The sequence below is a fragment of the Eriocheir sinensis genome, chromosome 3 (assembly GCF_024679095.1).
Source record: "Eriocheir sinensis breed Jianghai 21 chromosome 3, ASM2467909v1, whole genome shotgun sequence".
NCBI lineage: Eukaryota > Metazoa > Arthropoda > Malacostraca > Decapoda > Varunidae > Eriocheir > Eriocheir sinensis.
In genome coordinates, this window is record NC_066511.1 from 21002975 (window position 1) to 21021459 (window position 18485).

An 18485-nucleotide genomic window follows, 5' to 3' on the forward strand; every position below is an offset into this window, starting at 1 on the left:
AGAGAGAGAGAGAGAGAGAGAGAGAGAGAGAGAGAGAGAGACCAGGACAGATAGACAAACAGGCATACAGACAAACAGACAGAAAAAAACACATTCGACATACAGACAAGACCAGATGGACCTAGAGACAGACACTTACACATACGCAGACAGCCATAAGAGAAATGAGTGAGGACCTTCAGTAAAGAATCCAGCTTGCAGAAAGAAAAAAAAAGTTTCGCTGACGTTTTCTGTGGTACAAAAGTGAGTTCAGGTGAAAAAAAACTCAAACCAATAGTTCTCTCTCTCTCCCCCCCCCCGTGGGTAGTATATGAGCAGCCGCAGCGCCGCTCGTGTGTGTGCAGCCAACTCTACACAAATTATGGCCGAAGAACACGTTTAACAGCTACAAAAGACCATGAAAAGCCGCGAACGATTTACGATTTCGTTTTCAGCTCGGCTCTGCATCTCCACCTCCCTTCTCTCACAATCTCGCCGCTTATCCCTGGAACCTAAATCTCTCTCCTGCTCCTCCTCCTCGTCCTTTTCCTTCTCTTTACTTTCTGTCTTCCTTCTCTTATTCTTATTCCTGTCATTGCTCCTTTTTTTTCGCTTCTTCTCTTTCTGCCTCGTTTTCTTCCTCTACGCCGTCATCTTACCTTCTCTCGGCCCCTCCATCACGGGCGGGTTCGGTCTACAGGTCGTTGTTTGTCCTCGTCCCGCGAACAGTAAATCAGCGAGGCAATGTGTCGCGCCTCCCTTTGGTCACTGCAAGATGAGACGATATCACGTGGGGAGAGGCGAAGGCTCCTCCCGATGGCGTTCCTCCCTCGGACCCTTCCCTGCCAACCCTACCCTTTCCATTCCTTCTCGCCCCCCTCAGAGCCGCCGTGCCCCCTATGAAGGAGCTACCGCGTGGGTCTGCTGGGATTTACAACCTCCAGCTGCCCATCGAGACAATGATCTGTGGGGGACGCCATCAGCTTTATATCTGAGGAGATTAAATTACGCCGCCACCGATGGTTATCAGTGGCGGGGCCGTCATGGCGAGTGTTATGGGTGACTCAGAGCCTCGATGGAGCGATAACAGCGGTAGCCAAGTCCTCGCGGCCACCTGTGTCGTTCAGTCCGGCTGCTTAAAAGGGTTCCAAATAAGAGGGAAGTTGTCGGCGTGGTTTTTAGCTCTGACGTTGATTTGACAAGTGTAATGGAGGTGGAGTGGAGGGCGGCGTGCGGGGAGGTGAGGGCGGCGGCGGTGGCGACGCTACAGGGACAGTCGGGGCGGCTTAATGCATGCAGATCAGCCGCGGCGGCCCGTCCCGTCACCTCAATGACCTGCGGACGTGATTTCGCTGCTGACAAACCCAAAGTACCCTGGGAACCCCACCGTGTCTCTGCCACCGCTCTGCCAGGAGTACATGGATATCAATTGAAAGTACACTTGCTTTAAAATAATGATGCATAAGTTCCTGCCAGTACCATGACGCAAGGGGCCCACTCTGCAGTACAAAAAGGGCTCACGGACCACTAGGTGATGCGGAGCCTGGGAGTTCGAGCTCAGCCACGCTGTTCGCCGCTCGAGTAAGACGGAGGGTTTGGTGCCTCAGCGCTGAGCTGTGCGGGTGTTCTGTTCTTAATGATGAAGAGCGAACGTTTCAGTGTATTGAATGATAGTATCATTCAATACGACATAAAACTTACGGTTACTAGGCACACCATAAATTTTTGAGTCGTCTACATTAAAAAGAATATCCACAAAAAATTTAACAGACTTAGAGCACTTTGTCGTCCAACTAAAATTTCTGACAAAAACATGTCACTGAGTTATTGATTCGACACTGTTCACCTCTGAGTGACTAGGTGCCAAGTTCGAATATAACAAGGTAATTCAGTATATCAGTTCTCTCAAGATATAAATCGCTACAATTATGAAAAAACGAGATTTTATCACACGCTGTCGTATATTCTGTGATCAGTAAAAAGGCAAATGTCGTGTTCCTAAAATTGTCATTCCCAGAGCCTCCTGAGTGACTAACACTCACTTCCGCGGCATGACAAGGGGTTTGCAGCCTGTTACGAGGAAAACGAACCTAAATCTTCAAGTGCAAGAAATAACCGAGTCTACATCATCTCTCAGTAAACTATATATGAAAAAGGAAGCAAAAATATAATAGTTTTCTTATTTGAAGTCATAACTCGAGAAATAACCCACCCCCCAATTAATCTGGCCTGGTACCCTTACCTTACAGTGGACGCCGCCATTCACGCCGAGCCGAGCTCTGTCCATCGGCAAGAGGCGTCACCCCACGACCCCGGCCTCATGCCTCGCGGGGCTCCCAACGTGCCCGAGTTCCTTCGCTCCGAGGCACTCCTGCGAGTGGAAATACTTTGAAGTCACACTGAGTTCTGTATTATTGAAAAAAAATATACAAAACTCGGTGCATAATATAAAGAAAAAAAATTGTGCTCAGAAAACATTTATTCCTTTCGTTCCCGTCTATGTTGTGTTATTTGTTACGTTCAGGGGTCAGCCAAGGACAAACCAAACAAAAATACCCGTAAAATCCTGCTTCTGCAAAAAATATAACAATTGATGTCAAAGGATTCATTAATTTATATCTGCGAAGTGTCTTTATAACCCCTCTTGAAAGCGTTCAAGTAGTTAAGAGAACAGACAGACGAAGGAAGGCTGCTCTAGAATTTACCGGTTACCAGTAAAAAGGATGAAAGAACAGAGACAGTGTGTGTGTGTGTGTGTGTGTGTGTGTGTGTGTGTGTGTGTGTGTGTGTGTGTGTGAGTGAGTGAGTGAGTGAGTGTGTGTGTGTGTGTGTGTGTGTGTGTGTGTGTGTGTGTGTGTGTGTGTGTGTGTGTGTGTGTGTGTGTGTGTGTGTGTGTGTGTGTGTGTGTGTGTGTGTGTGTGTGTGTACGCGCGCACGCTTATCCGAGTGAGCCAGTTACGTCTAACCATGAACTTCTCACGTTTCTCGGTCTCCGCTGATCACACAGATGAGGACGATCCGCGCACCAGAACGAGCCCCTCAAGGCCAGGCCGGCGTGGGAACGCGTCCGCCTCGCCCACGCCCGCCGCTCTCCCCCTCGCCGGACACATCCACCTTGATGACTTCACTTACCGTAATTCACGATCTCCAGATTTACGATCACTCGCCTCTCAGGGATAATATGAACACTCTCAAGCGCAATGCCCCGGAGTGGATTGCACGAGATAGAGCTCCTCTAAACTGAGTTCCATCCACAGTGCTGCTCGTAATGGTGCCTCTGGTGGTTTATCGTTCCGTGTCTGACTTTCGGTGGGTCTGCGTTACCGTGCCCCGTCATGCACCATCGGCCTATACATGTGTCAGTCACGCCCTGGCCGCGGGAAGAGGTGTTTCAGCGTCCTCAGTACCGCAAAACTAAGAGAGCTTCCAGAGTAGAAAGCTTGTGCAGGAGTTATGAGGGAAAAAATGAAAAAAGTGGATATAAATAAGGAATCGTGAAAGGAAAGCTCACGGGATAGAAAAAGTTATACACAAAAGTTATGGAAGATGCACTGAAAAAGCTCTCGGTATGCGGGAAACTCTGCGTATGTGTGTACTTGCGTATTAGTCCACACCGAGAATAAAAAATAAAAGTTTATTAATAGCGAATGCAATGGTGATTTATCCAGATGTTCACGACGAACTTATAAAGAAACAAAAACGAATTCTGAGTCAGTTGAATGGTATTAAGCAGTTTTATTACTTTATTGCTGTCAGTCTGATCGAACAAGTGCGTAGAGGTAAAGTTGGGGGCATACGCTATAGCTGCGCGTGGCCTCAGTGCTCATCTCTAGTCTCCACCATATAGAAGAAGTTAACATTCTCCAACAGCTGCGCTTCAACGCTCAACATACAGAATCACATTAACCCTGTAGCAGCGACGGGCCAAATTTGTGCCATGATGTAAACCCCCAAAAAAGATGATGCATAAACTGATCACAAATGCGTTGATATATATTATGAAATGGTTTGTGTGAGGGGTGATTTTTTTTCTTTTTTCTCGCTTAGAGGGGCCTTTAAGAAACATGATCCCCGCAGCTACCAGGTTAAAAAAAAGATTAATCAAAATCCACCGAAATTAACCGCTGGAAGAGCATCACCCACAATTACCGTATTAATGAAGCCCGCGTTAGTCCGTTCGTTCCCAGAAGCAAGGTAAAGAGACTAGACCCCTTCTCTTTACCTTGCCCAGAAGTACCAGCGGAACACGTCCGTAACGTGATCACTCAGCGGCCAGCACGAAGCGAACACGTCCCCGGGGCAGCACCAAGACACCAGGGGGAACGCAGACAAACTAAAGCACAGAACAGGATAGCACTGGAAGGCCTCAGATTATGTTTGAGAGAAGAAACTGCCAAAATAATGGGGGTGTTACGTTGAAAATAGTCTTTGTTCCACTCTCTCTCTCTCATTTAATCACGTAAAGATTTAATAAGCCTTCCAAAACAGCCCTTCAAAGACCCTCTCCTTCCCTGCACAGTCTATCCTTTAATTAAATCTTCCCTTTAATCCTCTGGCCTTTAACACATAACTTATCATTCTTCCCATATTTTCTATTTTCACCGAAGGCCTGAAACGTAACAGTCTTAAGTGTCATCAATCATCTTCGCCCCACCTGGATTCACGGGTTTCTCCTCTGTTTCTCTCCCCTTGTCATGCTGTACACATTTCACCCATTAGCGTCTGCCTTGTCAGGACCATCTAATAAGGAAGGAGTTTACAGGTGTCTAATGAGTCTTATGGTATCTGGCGTGTTTCATGGTCGTTAGTCGTTTCATCGGCCATTAAAATGTTTCCCGACCTTCCAAAAATTAGTAGCCTTTAATGACTTCGCTACCCTCTTCAACCAATTTGTCGGCCGCGGGTGATTTTCCTGATCATTAACCTTCTTTTGGCTCGTAACTAATTCCCCGTCATTACTCGTTTCGCTGGTTATGTTCAGGTTAACGATCTTCAAGCACATTGTCAACCAGGTGTAAGGGCTTCTGTTTACCGCAAATTGATTTATCTTCCGAAACATTAATTTATTTGACGTTAACAGTATAGCCAGTTTTCAGTGAACGTGCATCCTCACTTTACGATGTAGCTATATTTCTCTCTTTATTTTTTTGGTGCGATGTGGCAGTATTACCAAAACTCATGTTAATTGAAAAGTAGACAGTTGAGTACCGCTGACAAGGGTAAATGTTGTGATGGATCTGTTACGCCTCGCTTACAACCCTTTTCTTCAGGCAGCCCTTCAGATTACCTTCAGTGTAGAGTTTCAGGTCAGGTTTTCGTTTTAATTAGACGTTACTTTATTGGACGTCCATTTAGCTGCTTACGAAAGGGAGGTTACCAGCAGGATCCATGGAGAAGCAAGACACCCTCTGCCATCACCGCCGCCACCACCACCACAACACCCCACTACCTTACCGCCACCACCACCACCACAACACCCCACTACCTTACCGCCACCACCACCACCACAACACCCCACTACCTTACCGCCACCACCACCACCACAACACCCCACTACCTTACCGCCACCACCACCACCACAACACCCCACTACCTTACCGCCACCACCACCACAACACCCCACTACCTTACCGCCACCACCACCACCACAACACCCCACTACCTTACCGCCACCACCACCACCACAACACCCCACTACCTTACCGCCACCACCACCACCACAGTCACCACGCCAACATGACCACAAGAAACATGATGATGATGATGATGATGATGATGATGATGTTACTACCGCTACTCTTACTACAACCACTACGACTATTGTTATACTGCTACAACCGCCACTAACAACAGAGCAAAAAAAAAAAAAAAAAGGAACAGCAACATTAACTAACAGATTCAACGACAACATCAGTAACGATAATAATAATAATAATAATAATAATAATAATAATAATAATAATAATAATAATAATAATAATAATAATAATAATAATAATAATAATAATAATAATAATAATAATAATAATAATAATAATAATAATAAACGATAATGACGATTCCCGCGGTCATTTCACCTGTTACAAGTCCCCTATCACCCGCGGTCCGCAAAGGAACCGCGGTCAGGTGTTCGGAGGAGGAGGAAGAGGAGGAGGAGGGGGATGAAGAGGAAGGACAGGGGAGGAGGAGGAGGAGGAGGAAGACGAGCGCTAGGCAGAGGAGGAGGAGGAGGACAGAAGAATCACGACAGGAAATTGGTCGGGGCTTCTTTGTTACGAGAAAACTCCGTCGGATTACTAATTATTGTCCCGCCGCTGCAAGGAGGAGGAGGAGGAGGAAGCAGGAAAAAGGTCGCGGGCAATCTCGTGTTAACGCGGCGACACACCTGAGATAAAAGACTCGCTAATGTGACACAGGAGGCGCGTCAGGTGTTCCAGGTGAGAGGCCCAACGGCAGGTATACAGGTTAAAGTGGCTCATCTCGCCTCACCTTGCTTGCCCTGCCTTGCCTCGCCTCGGCTGGTAATATAACGATCAGTTTTCTGCGTCATCGCGTTGTCAAAAATAATGACGGTCTATCCTGCGTTATATCCATCAAAGCTTCATCAAATACCTCCAATAATGACGCAATTTGTTACCGCTTAAAATATACTTTGATCGCCATGAGTCATTACATTATTTACTTTTAATTTCCTCTGGTGGACTTTTTTTTTTTTTTTGAGGTGGCCACAAGTAGTTTAATCTTGTGTTAATGAGAGGGCTCAGGTGTTCTCCACGGGCCATTATTGTGTAAAGAAGTGATGTTTTGGGCGGGCGGCTAAAAATGCGGCTTTTTCGAAACCCCTCAGTGGCGGCGAGTAATTAAACGACTCCTTCCTGCACCTGCGACGGGGGGAGGGGAGGGGGGAGGGGAGGGGGGGACACGGATGTTATTGTGAATGTTGTTAATGTCGCTATTGCTCCGTTGTTACAATAGTAATAGTAATAGTAGTGGTGTGACTATTATTATATTACATTAAAGTAGTAGTAGTAGTAGTAGTAGTAGTCGTAAAGGTAGTAGGTATAGCAGTAGGAAAATAAGTAGTAGAGCAGCAGCTACAGATCAGTACGACCACCACCATAAAAAATAAGAGTAACAGCAGCAGCAGCAGCAGAAGCAGAAGATACAGCAGCCACACCAACAGAAGCAGTAGCAGAAAAGGCAGTTTCTTAAGCTGTTTTTGCTTATACTTGTTGTTGTTGTTGTTGTTGTTGTTGCTATCTATGCCGAAGTTACCGGAGCTAAGATATTATGATGTTGCTAATGAATTCAGAGCAACACTTGATTGAGATGGCGTCTGTATCTACAATGTATTGTTTTCTGATACATAATTCTCCAGCCAGTGCCTACCACAACAACAAATTCACGAGGACAGCCTCTGCCGCGCTCTTCCAGCAGACAAGTCGCCATGACCTCTGCTCTGTGTGTGTGTGTGTGTGTGTGTGTGTGTGTGTGTGTGTGTGTGTGTGTTGTGTGTGTGTGTGTGTGTGTGTGTGTGTGTGTGTGTGTGTGTGTGTGTGTGTGTATGCACGCGTGTGTAAGCCCTATATTCAGAGCTATTTTCCTCTCCTTTAACACGAAGCGATCACACAGCTCAGTCTCTCTCCCATAAACTCACTTTAATAAGATGCGATTGTCGACGAGTGACAACTCAGTTCAATGGGAGCGAGGTTACGAGACGTCAACCTCCACTTTGTTATCGTTTATGGCCTGGCACACGGTGAGGGACAGCCAAGGTGCGTGTGCCTCAACAGTAAAGGCTTGTGGGGAACGGAGGAAAGGGGAGGCCAATGGAAATGCAGATAACAAGTGTCCGTGCATGGGTCCTCCTTAACATGGGCCCTCCTAGCACAAGACGAGGTACAATCTAGGTGCGTGTGCCTCTACAGTGCATGTGGGAGGATCAGGGAACCGCTAGAAGAGGCCGACAGTAACGCAAGGAAGGAGTGAAGGTACCCATGAGTCCTTCCTGCCTTGGGTACTGAAACGCGAAGGTCAGAAAACTGGTCGCCACTGGAGGTATTTTTAGAGTTTTAGTTCGATGTGGACTAACGGCAACGCAGGGAATAATTATATGTGTAGGTGTTCCTGAGTGCCGCCCGCTTTGGGTACTAAAAGACGTAGGTCACTGTACACTGGTTGTTGTGGCCCGTCTTTCCGCTCTCTCTCTTAGACGAGGCCCGACGGTAGGGTAAGGGAACGGGTGTAAGTGTAGGTGCGTCTTATCTGCTCAACGAAATGAAGGTTACTGTACAACGGGGGACAGTCGTAGGTGTTTCCAAGGTCTAAACAGATAGGTCTTCTTTAGATCTTGGGTGTTTCTGCAGTTTCCGTCCACGATGAGGCGCGGAAATGTTCGTATTTGTCGCACAGAGAATATTTTGTTCCTGAAGCCCAGGCGACGCCGAGTACCAGCCACCATCATTACTGCTCAGGTGTTAATCGCTTAATCATAGGTACGTTAGGGCAGTACGGGACCTGAATAAAGCTTCTTACGGCGGCGAGATCACAGAGTACGTTCCCTTCAAGGTCAAAAAACGCTACAAAAACTTGCCGGATAATTTATAGAAACATTCATCCAACAAGTTACTGGTTTTATCCCCGCGCCGTCCACAGTACCTGGCGCGCACCTCCTCCTCCCCCACCCCCTGACCTCCCAGCATAAAAATTAACACTAAGATATGGGTTTTCAGTCATCGAAATAGCATCATTAAAAGAGAAACATCAACGGTTTTATGTTTGTATTCTTAAGTTTATTAGAAAACGGTAAGGTTCATGATACTGCATGTGATATGTGTGCAGCAGAGCACCTTAATCTTTATCATGTCTGCTTAGAGGAAAGGAAAAAAAAGGTACATAACGAGCGTCACAAGCCATTTACTTATACGCCTCATAAGTATACGTGACCGACGAGATGTTACAATATTGACGATTCATATTTTTACAAGTTTCGTCGTACAGGATGTTTTATTTTGATCCTTGAATGGTTATTTAGAACAGAACAGCCACACAATTCAGGATCTGGACTCAATTCACTTGCTTGCTGAGTGTGTGTTTGTGTGTGTGTGTGTGTGTGTGTGTGAACCCGTGTGATCGTACATTTCCTCTCAGGCTAATCTAATAATGCCTTGATATGCTCTGAACATCGTCACGCAGATTCTCAAGCATTCACCGCCGACGCAATTTCTCATGTCGGCACTAAAGTCTAAGTCCGTCATAAAAATAAAAAAAAATAGTGTATAGCCCGTAAGTCCGATGTTCACTTTTTTATCTGCTCTCAATGGCGGCGGGGTGAGGGTGAATGGTGCCGGAGTGCTTGGCTTAGTACATCAACACTCTACATCACACATTCGGCACACTCACCACACAACACCGCACATCACCGCCGGCCAAAATGAAACGAAAGTAAGTAAATTTGATGTCAGTTTTTTGGCAAGGCCTGCAGCTATCTTTGCATAAACAGCATATTGTGAGCGTTTCTTTAGCTAATGGGCATTTTATTTCCCATTACCGAGAAGAGCATGACGTGACACAGAAATGAGAACCGCAGATAAACAGAAACTGAATCATAAGAGCATTTGTCTTTGCTCTTAATAAAATTACTGGATGCACATATTGAAAATCCCTCTTATCAAAATTACACCTTAACCGTATCAAATGCACGAAACAAAAGAGAGTAAAATGCATACTTTACACTTCACTGAGAAACAACAACTTATTATAACCTGAATTATAGCAGACTTAGCTTTGTTCTTATAAATACTGATGGCAAAGAATAAGGTCGCTTTAATAAAAATATAAAAAAAACAGCACCATCTTAACCGTATTGGAAGCATGCAAATAAAACACGGAAACTCAAGAATCTCTCACTGGACAATATTATAAGACACTTTTGCTTCTCATATCAACTATTTCTAAAGGTCAAAGAGGAGGTCAGTCGGGTGATAGTGAGTGTTTCTTAAGGTTCACAGCACAGAAGAAGGGTCAGACTACCACCAGGGTCATAAAACTACTCCAGGAAATCCCAACAACTCCTACGAAAGCCTTGTCAAATGTGTGTTTCTTGGGTTCATTGTACAGAAGAAGGGTCAGACTACCACCAGGGTCATAAAACTACTCCTGGAAATCCCAACAACTCCTACGAAAGCCTTGTCAAATGTGTGTTTCTTGGGTTCATTGTACAGAAGAAGGGTCAGACTACCTTCAGGGTCATAAAACTACTCCTGGAAATGCCCACAACTCCTACGAAAGCCTTGTCAAATGTGTGTTTCTTGGGTTCATTGTACAGAAGAAGGGTCAGACTACCACCAGGGTCATAAAACTACTCCAATAAATGCCAACAACTCCTACGAAAGCCTTGTCAAATATGTGTTTCGTGGGTTCATTGTACAGAAGAAGGGTCAGACTACCTCCAGGGTCATAAAACTACTCCAGGAAATGCCAACAACTCCTACGAAAGCCTTGTCAAATATGTGTACTTGGGCGGGGAAATGTCTTATACTACGACCCTAAGAACGATAAACGAGTACCCAGTGAACTATGCCACCACTAGTCTCTCTTCTTATGATCAGTGAAGGCACAGACTGAGGCTCTCGTCCATTAAAAACGACACCGGACTAAGTATGATGGAGTGACTGGATGTGTGGCGGCGGCGGGGGAGCGAACGTGTCTGCCTCTGAAGCCACGAACTCGCCCGCCCGCCCCCGCCCGCCCCGCCCACATGCTAATGCCAGCGAGGGTTCGGTCCGCGGGTGGGTGGGTCAGGAGGGTGGAAGTAATTGCTGAGTTACGGAGAGAATATTATGCTGTGTGGGTGTGTGAGAGGGGGAAGCTTGTGTGTGTATATGTGTGTGTGTGTGTGTGTGTGTGTGTGTTTCTGCCTTCTGTGGCTGATTCAAGCTAAATATAAAGCCATTCCTTCCCTTACCAATGCACACACACACACACACACACACACACACACACACACACACACACACACACACACAGTCCTAAGCCCACCAGACAGTTCGTGAGGTTTAAACGAGAAAGTGCAAAAATGGGGAAAAAAAATCAACGTTGAAATATTATCAGGTAGAGAAAAATTATAAATCCTGAAGTCAGGCAGCAATTTCGTAGCGAGTAAGTCCTATTTTTGGTCTTTCCTCAGCCCAGTGGAGCCTCCGTGACTGCCCTAGCCCCTCCCTACCCTGCCGCCCTCCCCTCAGCCTTCTTTGGGCGTGACTCCCCCGCCCACGCCCGACCTGCACCCGCCAGTTACACCCAGCAAAATGTGGCGCGCCGAGCGGTCTTTCCGAAACTCTTAGGAAAACGGTGTAAATTTGAAAATAATTACTGACTTCAGGCGCGTAATTTACGATGCCCCGGAATGCTGTGTCTCTCTCTCTCTCTCATCTAATAAGTTAACGAGTGTATGTAAAGGACGGGAACAAATTAGACGAGTCTCATCGTCCTGTGTGCAAAAATAGATCGTAATTTAATGTTAAGAAATTTCCACTACCAATTGCTCAACTACAAGAGGATTAAAGTTCTATATGTTTATGTGTGTGTGTGTGTGTGTGTGTGTGTGTGTGTGTGTGTGTGTGTGTGTGTGTGTGTGTGTGTGTGTGTGTGTGTACAGATAGGTAAATAGACAGATAGATAGATAAATATATATAGATAGGTAGGTAGATAGATGGACAGATGGATAGATACACACACACACACACACACACACACACACACACACACACACACACACACACACACACACACACACACACACACACACACACACACACACACACACACACACACACACACACACACACACACACACACACACACACACACACTCTTCAGGTTTCTCTGAGACGCTTACTCGCTTCCATGCTTGTCACATTAAGTGAAAGCGCTCGCAGTCAAAGGAGGCACTGATGTGGATAGAAGTCAGTGATGTTTTCCAATTACTTATTAATCAGGTCCCTTGGGCGTCCCCCGGCGGAAGCCTTCACCTGGGAAAACATGCAACCTCCCCAGGGACATTCCGGTTGAGTAAATTTTGCCCCAGGTAAGGTCCTGAGGCCTGAGCACGTTGCTGCCTCGTACTCTCAGCAATGATACAACTCTAGCATTCCCAGCGGGGCAATATGCCACTTGTACTCTGCTAATTGACATGGAAGTTGATTCGTCGCTTTTATTGTCTTCTTAAAGGATCTTTATTTGCTGACCCTCGCTCCCCCACACCTACCGTTTTCCGGTATTACATGATGCAGTGGATAACGATCTTGATTCTCATTTGAAAGGCTGAGGTTCATGTCTTCCTTTGGCGTAAAAGTTTTTCGCTGACAGGAGCAGTTACTGTCCCCCCATTCAGCAAAGGAGACATGGTGTGGGGGGGTGAGGTCTTGGCCGTACCCACAGAACGACTCTACGAATTAAAAAAAAAAAAAGTCTTTCAAGGAGTTTACTGACGCGATCAGGAGTGGAGCACGCAATGATACCAAGGGTGAATATCGATAAGCAAGTACACACACACACACACACACACACACACACCTTCCTCCCCTCTGTCACCTGTCACCCGGCATTCCCCGCCTCGCCGCCGTGTCAAGATTAAGCTCCCGTGGCCATAAATCCGATTAAAACGCCGACCATTAAGAAATATTTGTATTTGTTAAGTAATTCAAAATGCGGTTCATCACATCATTTATTTTCGCACTCTCGAGCAAGTGTGTGTGTGTGTGTGTGTGTGTGTGTGTGTGTGTGTGTGTGTGTGTGTGTGTGTGTGTGTGTGTGTGTATCCATCTGTCCATCTATCTACCTACCTATCTCTCTATCTATTTATCTATCTATCTGTGTGTGTGTGTGTGTGTGTGTGTGTGTGTGTGTGTGTGTGTTTAGCGTTAGTGCAACATTATCAACGCTTCATTAAACTTAAGAATCACCATATAACTTCATTGGTCGTGGCGCCATGAATGTCCCTGCTCGAAGTCACCAACGGGAACACAGTGAGGCGCACCAGTGTCGCTCCACAGACTAACGATCCCCCGCGCCTCGGTATAATGTTGTCGTCTGGTTAGTTCGGTGCAGGTTCTGGAGGCGTTTCCGAAGTATTAGCATATGTTAATGAACTCGGGCAAACATACATAAATAATTTGGTATGCGTATTTATGCAAACAGTCTTCTCCCTCCCTGAACGTACTCGCAGATAAATAGCTAGATAGGCAGTCATATAGATAATTAGGGAGAGAATTTATTGACCCCAAGAAGTATTGCACTTGACAAATATATAATGTAGTACGCAATAAAATTTAATGGTCTGGCTTTTTCATAATATTTAAACTAGTAAATATTTGCTCACGTGTGTCGAGAGCAAACAAAATACAATTATCACCAAAAAGATGTAAAAAAAATAAATAACAAAGAAATAAGGGACATAAATAACACACACACACACACACACACACACACACACACACACACACACGTGGGGGTTGAGGTAGAAAGGGAAGGGATGCAAGGATGTGAGAGGGGGAGGGGAGGGGAGGTAAGGGGGTGACGGCGGGCCTCCTCCTTACTCTGATCGCTCGCTGATAACCACAATCTCGCATTCCATTTTTCCTGTTTATCGACTTTATCACGGCGACGATCCTGGCCGCGGCGCAACACTGTCCCGGCCGCGGCAAATATTTTGAGGGGGACGAGTGTGTTGGCGGCGCGGGGAGTGAAGAGGGAGGAGGAGGAGGAGGAGGAGGAGGAGGAGGAGGAGGGTAAAAGAAAAAGGTAGACGAAGAAGGGAGAGAAGGATGTAGTGAGGAAGGACAGAGAAGAAGGAGGAGGAGAATGATGAATAGGAGGAGGAGGATAAATAGGAGGAGGAGGAGGAGGAGGAGGAGAAGGATGAAGAGGAGGAGGAGGAGGACGAGGGGGACAAGGAGGACGAGGAAGACGAGGAGGACGAGGAGGACGAAGACGAGGATGAGAAGATGGTGGGGAGGAAAAGGTGTAGGATGGAAGAGAGAAAAGGACGAAGGTCGAAAGGGAACAAGATAAGAATCCATACAAAGGGAATTATTACATCCCTACTTAACACAGTCCTTTTGTACAAGCTGATGAGCATAACGATGATGTCGCGGATGATTTTGCTAACATAAACGAAAACGGTGGACAAAAACTGAAAGGGAGAAGGGGAGGAATGGTTAGGGAGTGAAACAGAGAGGAATAACAATGAGAGCCTTCTTCCCCCACCTGTACCTTCACTTAATTAACCTACTTCCTCTTTTTACTACACCCTTGACTAAAAAAAAAGAACAATAATAAAATAACAATGAGGGAAAAGGTAATAAAGAAGAAAAAAAAGGCAGTCTCAAACACATACACTAAGAACCCAAGTAGCCACAGATACACGCACTCATGAAACACACACACCCTCTCCTCACCATCGATCCTCCCTTCAGAAACATTACGAACTCCAATCCCACTCGAAGTCATGCCCCGCCGCGCTGCCAGATCGAGTCCCGGTAGCCACAGGGACCCATCGCTTCAAGCTGAGTCCTATACACTTTGGGGTGGACACTCTAATAGAAAGGTTTGACTATTAATGGTTGAATCATCCCTCGGCGGTGCACCTGTTAGGCCTCGGTTATGTTGGGGAAATTGAAATTGTGTTTGTGTGTGTGTGTGTGTGTGTGTGTGTGTGTGTGAGAGAGAGAGAGAGAGAGAGAGAGAGAGAGAGAGAGAGAGAGAGAGAGAGAGAGAGAGAGAGAGAGAGAGAGAGAGAGAGAGAGAGAGAGAGAGAGAGAGAGAGAGAGAGAGAGAGAGAGAGAGAGAGAGAGAGAGAGAGAGAGAGAGAGAGAGAGAGAGAGAGAGAGAGAGAGAGAGAGAGAGAGAGAGAGAGAGAGAGAGAGAGAGAGAGAGAGAGAGAGAGAGAGAGAGAGAGAGAGAGAGAGAGAGAGAGAGAGAGAGAGAGAGAGAGAGAGAGAGAGAGAGAGAGAGAGAGAGAGAGAGAGAGAGAGAGAGAGAGAGAGAGAGAGAGAGAGAGATTAAGCTGTATCATGATCAGTAAACATAACAAGGGAAACTGTTATCAATAGGAGGGTGGCAATCTTTCCAACTTCAGGGAAATTCCTAAGATCGAGAAACCGCAGAGAACCGCCCACAGAATTAAAAGGTACTACTGTTTGCATGATGGGTTGCGTCAGAGCTCACATTAAGAGGCGCACGTGGGCCAGACATAACCAAGATCATAAGCTGTGTGGACTGTGTGAGCGGCGGCGAGGGGTGAGGGACGAGGGTTGACGGACGAGGGGTGAGGGGCGAGGGACGAGGGGTGAGGGGCGAGGGGTGAGTAAATTGTCCGGGAGTGTGGTCAGGGAGGAAGCGCCTAAGTGGTACACGCGCCTGCACTCACCCCGCACGCTGAGGCCGCCGGGTCTCCAAAAACTACCTTACAAGACTCTGCTTAACTCTGTGTCTAATGGGAGGAATTAATTTATATACATTAGTTAAAAGCATTGTTGTTTTATATACACATCATTGCCATGGCTGTACAGAGTAAGTACTGCAAGTCTCAATTAAGAATACTGTCGTAAAGACGAATAAGGCGCAGCGACGGTGTGGACGCGTGGCGCAAGCTGAAAAATAGTGTGCATGTGGCGGAGGGTGAAAGGAGGGATGAGGTCCGTAGTGGATAAACAACATTAATGACGCTCCGGTACTGAGAACCTCCACCACCATCACCACCCGAGACCACCTACTACTGGCGAGGTGGTGTAACAGGAGTGCAGCATCCGCAGACTTACTCATAACAGACACAAACGTAATGGCAGTGCGCACTATAAAACAAGTCCCTCGTCTTTCTTGTGCACACTATAAAACAAGTCCCTCGTCTTTCTTGTGCACACTATAAAACAAGTCCCTCGTCTTTCTTGTGCACACTATAAAACAAGTCCCTCGTCTTTCTTGTGCACACTATAAAACAAGTCCCTCGTCTTTCTTGTGCACACTATAAAACAAGTCCCTCGTCTTTCTTGTGCACACTATAAAACAAGTCCCTCGTCTTTCTTGTGCACACTATAAAACAAGTCCCTCGTCTTTCTTGTGCGCACTATAAAACAAGTCCCTCGTCTTTCTTGTGCACACTATAAAACAAGTCCCTCGTCTTTCTTGAGCACACTATAAAACAAGTCCCTCGTCTTTCTTGTGCACACTATAAAACAAGTCCCTCGTCTTCCTTGTGCACACTATAAAACAAGTCCCTCGTCTTTCTTGACCAACATTTAGCATGCATGCATCTTTGTGAAATGCAAAAACGAACGTTATTTCTTATAATCTGTATTTTAATATTACTCAATAGAAATGATAAAATGTGATCTGGAGTGCACAACAAATACAAGTTACCGCCATTCACACAAGTAAAGCCTAGGAGGATAACACAATACTCAGAACGCACAGCTAAAATATATATAAGAACCAGTTGCTCACCCCATCACTGGCTGCACCCTTCGGAGAAAAAAAGTTCATATTCTGTCATATATTTAAGTCCGAAACATATCTGTCGTCACATACATATCAACACAATGACGAGGAAGTGAAGCACGGTGCATTTTGGTTATGATGCAGCAGTGTAGTGCCAGAGCTAAACTTAAACTGATACGCTAGGGAGTTATGATTCGCGTGTACTTGTACGTTGTGCGTTGTACAAATGGCGGTGTTGTGGTGAGGAGGGCGGATTGGATGTAGCGAAGGGCGTGAGGCTTGTGAAGTGAGATGGTCGCGATGATGGTGGGGGGCAAGTGTGGTGTGGTGGGGTGATAGTGGTCTAGTGGGGTGGGCGTGGTGGTGTTATAGGTATGATTCGGGTGTGGTGTATTGTGGTGGGGTGAGAGAGCGAGGTAGGCGTGGCGCGTGCATAGGTGTGGTGTGTATGAGGTGGTAGCGGTATGAGACAGGTGTGTTTTGTTGTGGTGGGGTGAGGTAACGGGGTGGGCGTGGGTGTGGTGGTAGTAACGGTATGAGGCAGATGTGTTATGTTGTGGTGGGTGAGGCGGCGGGGTGGGCGTGGCGCGTGGGTGTGGTAAGGCATCGCGCGGGCCAGAGCCTCCTTCATCAACTCCCTCCAGGTGTCCGCCACGAGCAGGTGTTCCCAGGTAAGCGACCGGAACTGGGTCATTGATCCTTCCAAGTTGTTTTTGGAGAGAGAAACTACGAGGGAGCTCTTCCTCACCTGAGTCCTTTGTCTGGCGCGGCGTAGAGAGGGCGGAGGAGGCGGCAGAGAGCAGGAGCAACGGTGGAGCGGTGGTGGAGGCGGCGGCGAGGTAGCGGGTCCCTGAGAAAGAAAAAAAATTAAGATTGATGCGTGAACACCACCACAACAAAAGACGGGCCCTAAAAAAATAATATGAGATGGAAGACGCTCATCCAACAACCCCTTTTACCTCCTCAACCTGACCTGCGAGTACGTGGCTTCCATATATCGTCCAACTTTACGAGGCGAGTCACGGCCATCGAAGGAAGGCAAACATTAAGCAGCTCAAGAACCAACTAAAGCTGATTATTTAGTCATCGTACATTAGCGCGTTCCACTTCAACACCTCCCCTACTGGTCTGCCCGGGAGGGTGCTTGAAGGGAGGAGGGTGGTCACACCCCTTCCTCCTGTTTCCTCCTACCCCCAGCCCGCCCGCCAGCCAAACAGGCCATCGCAGGCCGCCCGTCGAGGCCCAAAACACGATAAATGAGACTAATTAAGGCTGAGCAGGTGTGAGCAGGAGAATGGAAGGTTGAGGGAAGAAAGGGCCGGAAGGTGAGAGGGAGATGGGGAGGGAGGAAAAATACGAGAGAGAGAGAGAGAGAGAGAGAGAGAGAGAGAGAGAGAGAGAGAGAGAGAGAGAGAGAGAGAGAGAGAGAGAGAGAGAGAGAGAGAGAGAGAGAGAGAGAGAGAGAGATAGAGAGAGAGAGAGAGAGAGAGAGAGAGAGAGAGAGAGAGAGAGAGAGAGAGAGAGAGAGAGAGAGAGAGAGAGAGAGAGAGAGAGAGAGAGAGAGAGAGAGAGAGAGAGAGAGAGAGAGAGAGAGAGAGAGAGAGAATAATAGCAAAGGATGAAGGGGCTGGGCAGTAGGTCGTATGGTTGTAGGTGATGGGCAGGCAATGATGGGATATGGTATGGGTGTAAGGAGTGATGGGTAAGACAATGAGTGCTCTTCGGGGTTGAGCGGGAGGGGGGGCGGGGCAAGGAGTGCGGGGCGGGGCTGGGTAATGAGGGCGTGCAGGTGGAGGCGCGAGCAGCTGCACCTGGATGTTAAATGTCTTGCAAGGAGGAGCAGCCGGAAGCCGCGCCACGTGCCGGAAACTATCATCTCCCTCCCTCCTCCTCCTTCACCTCCTCCTCCTCCTCCTCCTCCTCCTCCTCCTCCTCCTCTTTCTTTTCCTCATACTCCATAATCAGCATGACTGGGTTTTCTATCACTAGTTAGTCATACGCTCCATCTT

At 46.9% G+C, this 18485-nt stretch overlaps 1 long non-coding RNA gene across 1 annotated transcript in view; it reads right to left on the minus strand.

Annotated features, from left to right (window-relative positions):
• The window catches only part of LOC127006316 (uncharacterized), a 286097-nt gene that overhangs the window by 31296 nt on the left and 236316 nt on the right, over window positions 1-18485 (minus strand). The window contains exons 6-7 of the long non-coding RNA XR_007759468.1: window positions 17225-17326; window positions 2222-2350 (exon numbers count right to left, since the gene is read on the minus strand). This is a non-coding gene — a long non-coding RNA (uncharacterized LOC127006316). The remainder of the gene's footprint in view (window positions 1-2221; window positions 2351-17224; window positions 17327-18485) is intronic.